General features: G+C 39.9%; 1 protein-coding gene and 1 non-coding gene across 4 annotated transcripts in view; one reads left to right on the forward strand and one right to left on the reverse strand.

Annotated features, from left to right (window-relative positions):
* The window catches only part of FARS2 (phenylalanyl-tRNA synthetase 2, mitochondrial), a 235,153-nt gene that overhangs the window by 121,501 nt on the left and 101,565 nt on the right, over positions 1–12,087 (reverse strand). The window lies entirely within an intron of this gene.
* Positions 132–203, forward strand: TRNAP-AGG. The gene has a single exon. It is a non-coding gene; the product is annotated as a tRNA-Pro (tRNA).

The raw sequence follows: 12,087 nt of genomic DNA on the forward strand, positions 1-12,087 counted from the left end.
CAGCGTCTCACCATCCTCAGAGTAAAGGATTTCTTCCAAAGATCTAGTCTAGTCTAGTCTACCAGTTTCCAGTTTAAAGCCATTTCCCTCATCCTGTTGGACTGAGTGAGTCCACAAAGGTGTATGAAGTTGGCTCGTTGGTCTAGGGGTATGATTCTCGCTTAGGGTGCGAGAGGTCCCGGGTTCAAATCCCGGACGAGCCCTTGTTTTGGCCAGAAAGGAAGGTGATGAGGTGGGACAAGTGCAAGTGCAGGGTTCTGCAGTTGTGGGAGGGATAAGAGCATCCCTCATCGGTACAGGTCAGAGGCGGACCTGCTGGGAAGGAGCTCAGTAGAGAAGAACCTGGGTGCCGTAGGTGAACAACAGGCTGGCAATGAGCCACCAGGGTGCTCCTGGGGCCAAGAAGACAGAAGATCTCCTGCGGTGCATTAAAGAGTGTGACCAGCATGTTGAGGGAGGTAAAGAGTCCAGCTGGAGAGCTGTAAGAATGATAAGGAGATTGGAGCATCTGCTTTATGAGGAAAGGCTGAAAAGAGACCTGGGACACTTCAGTCTTGAGAAGGCTAAGTGGGGGGAATGTCATTGCTGTTTACAAATATCTAAAAATGCAGGCATTAAGTTGAAGGATGCAGTCTCTTTTCAGCGCATGCAGCAATAGAACAAGGGTCAATGGACACAAACTGGAACATTCTGGACAGGAGGAAAAATTTATTTCCTGTGAGAGTGACAGAGCACTGGAAAAGCATGCCCAGAAATGTTCTGGAGTGTCCTTCTACAGAGATATTCAAGACCCACCTGTGCACCCTACTCTAGTGAACCTGCTTTAGCAGTGGGTTGGACTCGATGATCTCCTGAGGTCCCTTCCAACCCCTGCAATTCTGTAAAACAAGGTAGTCAGACTGCCTTTATCCCACTCTTTAGACCAGATGTCATGGGAAAGGAGAAAAAAAGGGCTACACTTCATAAGCATCAGCTCACACACACACTTCTTCTGTCACACGATAGCCTTGTTGTCTCTGAAAGTCTCTGGCCGCAGAGGAAGGTGCAGCTATTTGGCAAGAAAAGACTGTGTTTGCAAACAGTCTCTTGTGGATCCCAAGAATCACACATTCTAAGGTCTCTTTTTCTCCAGCCATCAAGAAATACACTGAAGTTTCAGACAGAGTCTTGTTCTGATGAAGAATATACTTCTGGAGAAAAAAAGCAACTAAGGTAAGTAATCATCACGTTTGCCCTTTAATATTTAATATGGAATATCCGTGAGCAAAACTTTTGATTATGGGACAATGTGCTTGCATCATCTCTGAATATGTCACTGCATGCAATTAAGCTTCTGAAAGAGCATGAATAAGTAACACAGCAGGAGAATGGAATATTCAGCAAAGACCTAAGGAGACCAGAGACCATCACATTAAATTCTGATTCATCTGTGAAGGAACTATGTAACACTGAAAAGCATAATTATGCATTTTGTCTTAATTAAATATGCTCTTAGTAGTGTAACAGAAAGCATCTACGTTCCGTTCTTGGCAGTGGATGAGCACAGAGCTTAGAGTTAGCATGCCCTATCTGCCAAATATAAAGTCCAGTACATTTGTTTATTTTATTAACTCATTAATTACAGTTATGCTGTTTTTGGAGCATTTACCATGTAATAAATATGACAACAAATGCAATAGGTGAAAAGTATACAGAACCAGTGGTTGCTCATACAAGCAAGTCACCCAGCAATTTGAGCATCTTAGGTAGACAATATGAACATGCTTGCATAATTACTGAGAACATACACCACAAGCTTTCAATATAAACAATTGCTAAGAAGGTGAATGAAATCCTTCTGAAAGCCTCGGGTATTTTTCATTTCCTCCTGGGACTACAATGCACCCCATTTATTACAAGCTTTTTACAAATATTTGCTTGAAAAAGTGACAAACGCTATTTCAGTAGGATTCAAAAACTGATGTTACTATTCCAGCATCATATAAAACTGTCATACTAATTCTGTACATTGGCTGTGTCAAAATTTTGCACCACCTCTTTGTTCTGACTGGTTAGTACTAGTGGATTCTACAGAAAAAGGTTATTCAGGTCAGATTTCAAAGATGACCAGCTCTTCAGATAATCTGAAACTTCAAGCAGTGCAGAACAGAGACTGTGAAAGAGAGTAACCTGAAAAATAAAATCCTTTGTTGAGAATTCAAAGCCTTTTTTTAGTAGGAAAAAATACAAGAGGATGCATTCTTTAAATATGCACCATTTAGCCTCATGGCCTTAATCCACGAAATTGTGTTTCATCACAAAGAGCAGAGCCAATAGCTAGCTGTTATAGGATGATTTTCCTTATGCCATTTTATTTTTGAACTTAAAAGGATACTGAAATGCCAAGTAACAAATAATATTGTCCCACTTCATGTAGTGTTTAAGTATTGGAAAGAAAATACTAAATTTAGTCTGAACAAGAATTATGTAACAGGGAATAAAAGTAAGGGAAAATAATAGTAAAAAAAAAACTGAACAAACAATAACAACAAACCAGATCTGTAAACTTTGGGCAATGACTGAGAATTAGTACAGCAGATCCATCAATGACATGTGAAGCGAACTGCCCAAAGAAAACCATTTGAAGCAGAATCAAGAGGAAAACTGTTTTGTAATTAAGCATAAGCATAAACATACGCAGCCCTCCGGATGCATCTTGTCAGAGCTGAGCAGGGGAGAAGGATCACCTCCCTCAGCCTGCTGACCCCACTACTAATACAACCCAAGGTGCTGTGAGACTATTGCTGGCTCACAGTTAGCATGTTATGCATCACTCTATGGACAACAAACAGGTATTCCAAGATACTTTTTCCTATCCCTCCTGGAACTATCTCATTATTTCTCACAAAGACTTTAAGTGCATTTGAGACAAAGGAAACTGCTGTGTTTCCCTAAGAAAAAAAATTCTTCACATGGAGCTGGATGGACATGTTTATTCCTTCCTAAATAAACCTAACCTGTAACATTCCTGTTTTTTGATGTGTAGTATCTAATTTCATCAGCTGGGATTTGGCAGAGCGCTCACTATGTAAGAAGACTGAGCCAGCAATGATACAAAATCAAAATATGGCCCCAAACATATCTGTGATGGTTCTTCAGTCAAATTCTTCACATATTTTTGAAACTCAAAACCTGGAATGTAACTTCTTTCTTCATGATATGCATATACAGTCAACACAGAAAATGCAAGATAGCATACAAAGAAGAAAGATAAAATGTGACACCACCTGTGACAAGCATGAAATATTCAAAAACAGAAGCTGTCTTCTTCCGGCATGAATCTTGAGAAAGAGGTCCCTGATTACCACATACCAGTGGAGCTTTTTTTTCCCACAAAAGTGGCATCATATCCTTACATCCCAAAATGCCTTCAGCAATTTGGCTTAAAGTACGCTTACCAGTTCTCAAAACCATCACAACTTGGACTGGATCAAAGAGGCATCCCCTAAGCATGCTAGCACACTGTGACAAATAAACTTTTTTTTTTTTTCTTGAAGTATGGAATTGTTTCTTCAACTCAGATCAAAATCCTATAGAATAAGTAAGGAGGAAACCCTATGTTCTCTAAGTAAACATAAAAACAGTGGAATAGGAAGAGGAAATTCAAATAGGTGAAATAAGAACAGAAGTTCAATTCTACCTAGAAACCCAACTTCATTCTTTGGTGTCAGAGTAACATTTAAGTTGTACTCATTAAAGACAAGGGTTTATTCTGGCACGCATTCTTAGTGGCAGAATGCTGCTTCATAAAACCATGCCTTGTTCTGTTATAGTGAATAATCTGTGCCTTTATCAGAGGAATTACAGAAAACAAACAGAAGATCAAAGGAGATCTTTGACATCTTTATGATTGTCTTTGGAGTTTTAGAGAAAGTCTCCATTAATTCTCTACTAACTTTGGGAAACTCCTAATGTAATGATTTTGCTGATAGCAGCACATGTGAGACTATACTAAGCTTGAAAATACATCTCTTTGATGAATGAAAGGAGACCCTGAAGTGCTAATTCTTCCAGCATTCTTCTCATTTTCCATTCTTCAAGATGTTAACCAAAGAGTGGCTGGAAAAACGGTGTTGTATCATGCCATGATTTACTTTCAGGAAAATGTTGGGGAACAACAGTTTATTTTCAGTCTTTGGGTGGTTTTCTTGACAGAAAGCATATATATAAACATGCATAAACTATTTGTTCCATTAATACAAGCTTTTTAAAAATTAAATATGGTCATTAGAACTCGAAGTTTTCCCTTTGCACATTTAATGAACTGAGTTACAAAACATAATAGCGTATGTGGGTATCAGAGTATTCCTTCGCAGGTTGAAAGATAACTTCTTTTGCTTGAGGCAACCCTTTACAAGTACACCATCTGGAAAAGTGAAAATTGCACGTACAACTTTATATTGTTATTACACTCTGGAGTTCCGGAATGCAGAAAGACCAGGACTGTACAGAATAATTACAAAAATCAGTGAAGAGCGCAGTGTCAGTCACTTATTACCTGGGCATAATCTAATCTAGCACAGCAAGACTCAAACAGTGGCTCCTCTGCATCCTGTCTTTGAGAAATAAAGAAGACAGTTTCAATCTCCTCTGCCCAGCAGCTAAATAAACCTATGTCACTAGAGAGGTAAGATGATCCCTTTTCATACTTTGTTTTTTTGGCTCCCTTCAATAAAGGAAAAAAGAAAACCCCAAAACAGGTAGATTCAACCCAGGAAATCTCAGTTCCTTTGTTTGTGGGGTGATGGAGAAAGAACGGGAAGAATAAAAAAGTGAAATAATCTTCTGAGAAGAAGACATCAGTCACTCCAAATGAGAGAACCCCCAGTGAGCAAGAAATTCATCACAACTGAATTGCTCCAACTGTCCACCCAGAGCTGCTGCCTTCTCCTTTTAACCACAAAGCCATAAAGGGCCTGTTTAGTCCTCTTGGCAACACAGTCCTTGTCCTCTTTGCTATAGTCATAGCCCCAAATGATAATTTCAAGTGCAGGACTCATCATAAAGCACAGCTTGCAGAACACACATGCAGCTGCACGTATATGGGCAGGGCTTTGTTCTTTTGCCTCTTACTTTCACAGGGAACTCAGCTTTGCTTCTAAGAAGCAAAGGATCTGGGAAGTGTTAGCCAAATCCAGAAACACTTCAGCAACGCAAGGACTAAACTGTTTCAAATCTTTTATCAGGAAGAAAAAGAAAATGGCTTTCTGCATTGCTGGTTCACCTTTCCATATTTAGCAGACTCGTTTGTTTTTTGCCCGGATTCTGACATGAGTGTAAAGATTTCACAGGTTTAAAAAGTAATGTTTTACTCTTGTGGCTATGTAAAAATATAGCTTAGAAGTAGAACCAAAGAAAGCCAAGCCCATAGTCTGTATTTTTAAAATGCTGGGCATTGGCTATGATGATTTTGACCAGAACTAACATTCCTTCCAGCGTGAGCTGAGCTGGATCCAGGCACTAAGCTTCACTTGGCAAGTTTCCTTCAAACACTAAAAATTCAAAAAAACCTAAGAATTATTTGCCTTCTCCATCATCAGAATCATGTTGCAGGAGTGAGCAAATTCAGGAATATTTGACATTTGTTGAAAAAAGGTAGAAGAGAAGTGAAATTTATCATCAAATTCACAGCTTCTTAGGTTTTCAAATACAGAGCCAGCAGTGCCACAGAGCATTCTGTGCCGAGCTGAGTTTTTGAAGACATTATAGCTGGCTAAACTGCATGCTTGGCTAATGGAAAGGGGAACAAAGAGCAATACACAGAGTGGCAAAGCTAAGTCAGATCATGTCACAGACTTCACTTCAATGCAGTGGCTGAAATAGCAGCTTATTGCAAAGGCCTGTCACTGAGATATTTTCCAAGACGTAGGACCTTAAGCACACACAGGTAACAATGCAACTCAGTCACTTGTGGTAGCTCTCAAGGAAATGCAAAATGACTCTCATATGAGCCCAGACATTACCTTCCCATCTGTTCCATCAGACCATACAAAGTAAATAACACATATGTCTCAATAAAAGCAGCTGAAGAAAATCCAGATATCACAGGCAGTTCTTATAGTCTTTACTACTGTGACAGCCCAGTTCAAAGAGATGTCCTACATGGGACTACAGCTCTGACTTCCTGAGCACGCCATAAGCAAACACTGAGTGCTCCAAGGAGGTTACAGCTTAAATACACAAGAGGAAAGAAGCATTCTTATTCCCAGTCTTCAGATGATTGAGTTATAAAGAAATATAATAATACTCCACAGTCAGGCCCATTCTATGTGCCTGTGTGCTGTTGGACAGTCCAAAAAGAATCATCATTCTCAAACTACTAAAGAACACCTAGGAACCAAACTGCCCTCCCTTTACATAACTGAACTGACTTCCACAGCTCCAAGAGACCAAGTCATTAGGCACAGAGTGTCACAACACTCAAACACCTCACAAGAACTCACTCTAAATGACCTGGACATAACTTAACAAGTCAGCAGAAGATCCTTGACCTTCTCATTCTTTATCCACAACAGTACTAAGATTTTGTGCAATTTTGTGGGTAAGGCTTTTTATTCTCACTATATATGTTAAAAATGATCCAGCAAGCTGAAAAGGGACACAGGATATTGAAGATACCCATCTTCAATAGATGAGAGCTCTCTGTGTCCTTTAAAAGATGGTGCATTTCAAAAAAGGTCAGGATAGTATAAATCAAATTTCACTTCTGCAGCATTATCTTCTGCTCTGTTCTGTCTTTCTGCAATTGTCCTACACCGTTGATGTGCCCTGTTGAACAACTACAACACTGCTAGAACATAGCCACAACGAGCAATCAAATTAAAAACCCCTATATTCAGAGCATTTTAAGATCTGGAAAGATTATACGAATGCAACTTTGATTATTTCTATACCTTTGCACTGATTTTTTCCTGCATAGGAAGTAGAAATGATTCTAAAATATCTTAAAAACAAGAGAAATCAAAAAGTCAAAACACTTAATTTTTTCCTTTCAGCCTGTTGTTTTGGAGCTGCTCTCATTGATGGCTGAACTCCATAAACTTCAGTAGAATTACTGCTGATATGCATGCACATAAATCAAATAGGTACATTCAAGATTTTCTCTGATGCCTCTATTAGAAACATGACTACCGGCTTAATTAAGGACAAGAATTTCTGGTTACCATTTTGATAGTAGTTTAACTGTCCATAAAGAAAACTAATTTTATTCCAAATGCAGCAAAGTGAAATAAATCATTTGGTGGACAGATCTCTGTATACTGCAGTAACATGTTTATTAATTCACTAATCTTGGGAAATAATCGCAAAAAGAAGAAAATGAAGTTTTACTTATTTTCTGAAAGTATATGATATGGTTCCCTTGATCGAAAACTTAGGATCAGGACATTATGCTGAGCATTTAAGAGATACTAAGGGAAATAAAAGAATTTTCAATGATACAAGTGACATTCATTGTCAATGCTAATAACCTATTTACCATGATAGCAGCTTAATAGGCTTTTAAATGGCAGAAATGAAACTACACTTCAATATGGCATTATTATTAATATTATGAAGAAAAATCCACAGTTCCTTGTCCTCATCATGCAGCTATTTTAATTCTATATTTCAGGGGCATCATTAGGACAGATTTTCCTTCCTCCTTCCACCTGCAGAGGAAAATTCCAAATAGTAAAGTTTTAAAATCTGCTTGGCCAGCATAACAGGCACAGCTCCTGATCTTTACAAATCTAAATCCCAGGCTGGCCCTTCCTGTCCATCTTTCACACTGGATGAAAGCACAAGTACCAAATAGCAATGCAGCAGCTTACTGACTATCTGGGATGTTCAACTTGTATAAAAGAACTAGTCTGGTAGTCTCCACTGGAGCTGGAAAGCTCAATCCTTTCAAGATGAAAAGACCCTCCCACCTTTAAAATTCTGATCTATGTAGCACAGATTGATCCTGTCTCCAGTTATCTTGCACAATTTGCTCTTATTGTCTCAAAAATGTTACTGAAAATGCGAGACCACATGTGTAATCTTTGAGAAGTACCATCACTGTCTATTTGTTAACATGGACAGAAGGCTGCCTTTCACTGCATGAAACTTGGCATCGTCATCAACTACAGAGTCCCTGCCACATAAGAAAACCAAGAACTCTCTGTAGAAAACACTATATGAATTGCTTCCTTTTTTCATGTGATCAAAAATAATGTTTTCCTTTTCTGGCATAGTAGGTACAACTAAGTACAAATACGAAGCAGTGAATGCCTGAAATGCTGTGTGCCAAACACTTCTTTAAACTGAATAAAACATATTTTTTGTTGTCCTTTAAGCACAACCATTCCATTTCACAAGCATCTTGGAAAGTGCTTCAGGACAGAATAAACATGGACACATCCAAACTTACATTTCAGAAACTATATCTTAAAGTGAAAAATATCAATCCAGACATCTTTAAAATGTCTCTTCATTAAAATTCTGTATACTCTACCCAGCTGCACATGATACACTTTTGAATTAGAGTATTTATGATTTTCTTTCCTTGAAGTTTTTGAGCACGTTAGAAAGTAAGGACATAATGAAAGAGTTACCTGCTTGGAGGAGCCTGATATGGAACATTTTCTAATTGCTCTGAACCAAGGACCATTTCTGGACATTTCTTAAATGGACTAGTGTCACTAATCAAAGGCACTTGGCTGACCAACTCTCTCGACCAAGATCAGCTGCATATCCAGAGAGCCTGGGGATCACAGAAGGCCTCATCCAGCTTCCCACATCACTTTTAATCACCTTCACTCTGTTCTCGGGGGAAAGCTTCTACAAGAAAGGCCTTAATTTGGTTTTGGTTTCTCTGAAGAGAACACCAAATTACTGCCAATTGCTCATAGGTGACTGGTGAGAGACTGGCAACCTGAAGGCGAAAGGCTCTAAAGCCACTTACTGATCCCCTGAGCCATGGACATCCCTTAGCTCCTTATTTCTCATAACCTGATATTGATCAGAAAATGGAGAAGCATCAGTGCAACAAACAGGAAGAGTGTTGCTATTTCCAATTCCACTTTTAAGCACCAAAAATAAATAAATAAATAAATAAATAAATAAAAATAATAATAAAAAAATAATCCAGCAAGATTTCAAGTCCTTTTTACACCATAACACACTGTTACTCTTCTAGTTCTTGAGTTCACACTGAGAAAAGAGAACAAATACAATCAATTCTGTACCTTTTGATTACACAGAAAATGAAAAAGACAAATCCCACAGCGCATAAGACTGGATGCTATAGCTTTGTGCCCCGTGCTAGTACATTGCATTGCATCAAAAGTAGTAATGGAAACTCTCTGGGGCACTACAGCATGCACAGTAAGCCTTCACTCTTACTGTCCATTCCACTCCTTGTCCAATCACATGTCAGGTTTTCCCAGTTTCCAGGTGAAAGTCAGTTTACAGCACATTCTGCAGTCATCTACACTAGTCTGCCAACTTAGAACTCTATAAAATTCTGCAATCTATCATCAAGGATATAAAAAAGCATAGAATAGAATAATAGAATGACCTGGGTTGAAAAGGATCTCATAGATCACCTAGTTTCAGCCCCCCTGTCGTGGGCAGGGCTGCCAACCACCAGACCTGGCTGCCCAGAGCCACATCCAGCCTGGCCTTGAATGCCTCTGGGGATGGGGCATCCACAGCCTCCTTGGGCAACCTGTTCCAGTGCTTCACCACCCTCTGTGTGAAAAAATTCCTCCTAATATCTGACCTAAACCTCCCCCGTCTTAGTTTAAAACCATTCCCCCTTGTCCTATCACTGTCCACCCATGCTGGACTTCAGCTGAGCTGCAATTTACATCCTTCCTTTCAGCAATACACTAACATGTGACTCAAACTGTCCATGAAGATGCACGCCATGTACCTGTGACAAGATTGGTACAACTGCCACAACACCATTACTGTAGATGTAGGAACAAAAAGAACAGGCTCAGGAAAAGTGTGCCATCACATTTCCAGGACTACATTTTAGCAAGTCGTCACTCTGGAGACAAAGAACTTCTGAGTTGCTTCATGTTGAACCAGCAAAAACTTTAGGCTTTTTAACCCAGGAGGATCTGAAGTGACTCCTGACAAGACTCCCAGCCCTTGCTTCTTTTTGGCACAGGAAACCTTCCTCCCATACCACAGGAAAGCAATTCTATTTCATAGCAGCAATGAACGATAAAGGAAAAAAATGCAGCAGGAAATGAAAGACCGTGAAAGAGATGGCACAGAAAGGGAATGAGGAAAGTAACACAGCACCTGAGACAAGACTAACTAGCAACAATACGAAAGCACAGACATGAAAAGGTACTGTAAGAGAAACTGGCACAGCAGTAGGCAATGATGCAAATTAACAGAGCGAGACAATCAGTGGATGCCCAATTGGATTGTCACCCTCCTACCCAAAGGATAAGATATGTCATACTAAGCCCTAAACATTAAATGTTTAAAACATTAAAATATAAAGAGATCTAGTAGGCAGAGATGCCAACTTCAGTCACTGGATAAAAAATAAAAAGATTTCACAGCTAACCAAATTACATAAGAGCAAGGTTGCAAAGAAAAAAAGAAAAGTATTAACATAAATTGGTTAGCTGTGCAAGATTTATCAAGTTAGAATAAAGTATGTTTTCGGGCTACGTTAATTCGAGCTTCAATTATATTGAGAAAGGCACTGAAATAATCAAATTATGAAGCCCCAAAAGCATTTAATAATCACAAAAACGAAGCAGATGCACTAATAAAATTAACACTAATAAACTAGGTCAGGACTGAGAGAAGGAAAAGAGGGATGAAGGAGGAAAAAAGCTCCACCCCGAGATCTCAGCATGGCCCCTCGTGCTGCTGTGGTGCTGCACACTGGGCTCAGTGCTGCCCCGACTGCAGATGATGCAGCTCTTTGACCTCTTTAACACAGACACTGCTCACACATCTCTGTAGGATCCCTGCTTGCTACAGCCAGCATCTAAACCACTACTTAATATAGAAACCTGGCAGGAAATGCTCCCTCTACCAGAAGTTTGTTAATCTTCAGGTAAGGAAAGAAGGCCTTTCAGCACTGCAGGTGTATCTGCAGCGCAGCGGAGACTGGAGAGATGAGCAGAGGACAGTCAGGATCTCTGAGGCTCTCGAGTCACCCTGTGATCTTTGGGCTCAGGAAAGTAATTTTGGCACTAGATCTCAGCTTGCTTCCTCCCGAGGAAGTGTAACTACTACCAGCTCACTTGTCCTAAAGTGTTTAGAGACAGGAGGAGCCAGGATCCAGCTGTGCTGCCCTTTTACTGCTGTCCCTTCCTAAAGCTGAGCGACTCCTCAGAAATAAAAGGAACACAAAGTAGTTCTCAAATCTGCCAGATTTCGGCTCTGCGTTTCAACACGTAAGATAGAGCTCACTATCTGGACTGCGGAGTGATGTTGAGTGTTAGCCAAGCTCAGAGGAGAGTCAGAACTGCTCCATCTCAGAACATGACCCTCCCCTGTTATAAAACAGATGCATAAATGATTACAGCGATTATGCAGAGGAGCAAGATTATGCAAGTGCTAAACACTGCTGTTGTAATACAGATACACAGACAAGTATGAAGGGGCCTAGGGATGCGACATTTTTTTCTAGCTTCTTTAGGAAGAAAGAGAAGGAATGAGAAAGAGGGGGCTGGTTAAGTGCAGAGGGAATTATTTAGGCAGGACAGAAATGCTGTCTTTCTGTCAGGCACTCCCTTGCTCACACAGGGAAAGCTCTAGAGCAGCAGAAAAACAGCAGAGGGAGAAACACGGAGACAAGGAACTAAACTGTTCATTAAAACTCAAGACTGGAAAGAGCTGACAAGCATTACAGTGCCGCAGAAGATCATTCTTCTCAACTTCCTGGCACAAAAAGTCAGGAACAACTGCCAGTAAAACAAACAAAAAGAACAGAACCGTCAAGGACACAGGAACAAAGTCACAGGGCAATTCTGAAGAGTGGAGAATGGTAGCAGAGATGAACAAGATCTGTTCATTTAGGTATGGCAAATACTGGAAGCTTTTTTT

This window comes from Meleagris gallopavo, chromosome 3 (genome assembly GCF_000146605.3).
Source record: "Meleagris gallopavo isolate NT-WF06-2002-E0010 breed Aviagen turkey brand Nicholas breeding stock chromosome 3, Turkey_5.1, whole genome shotgun sequence".
NCBI lineage: Eukaryota > Metazoa > Chordata > Aves > Galliformes > Phasianidae > Meleagris > Meleagris gallopavo.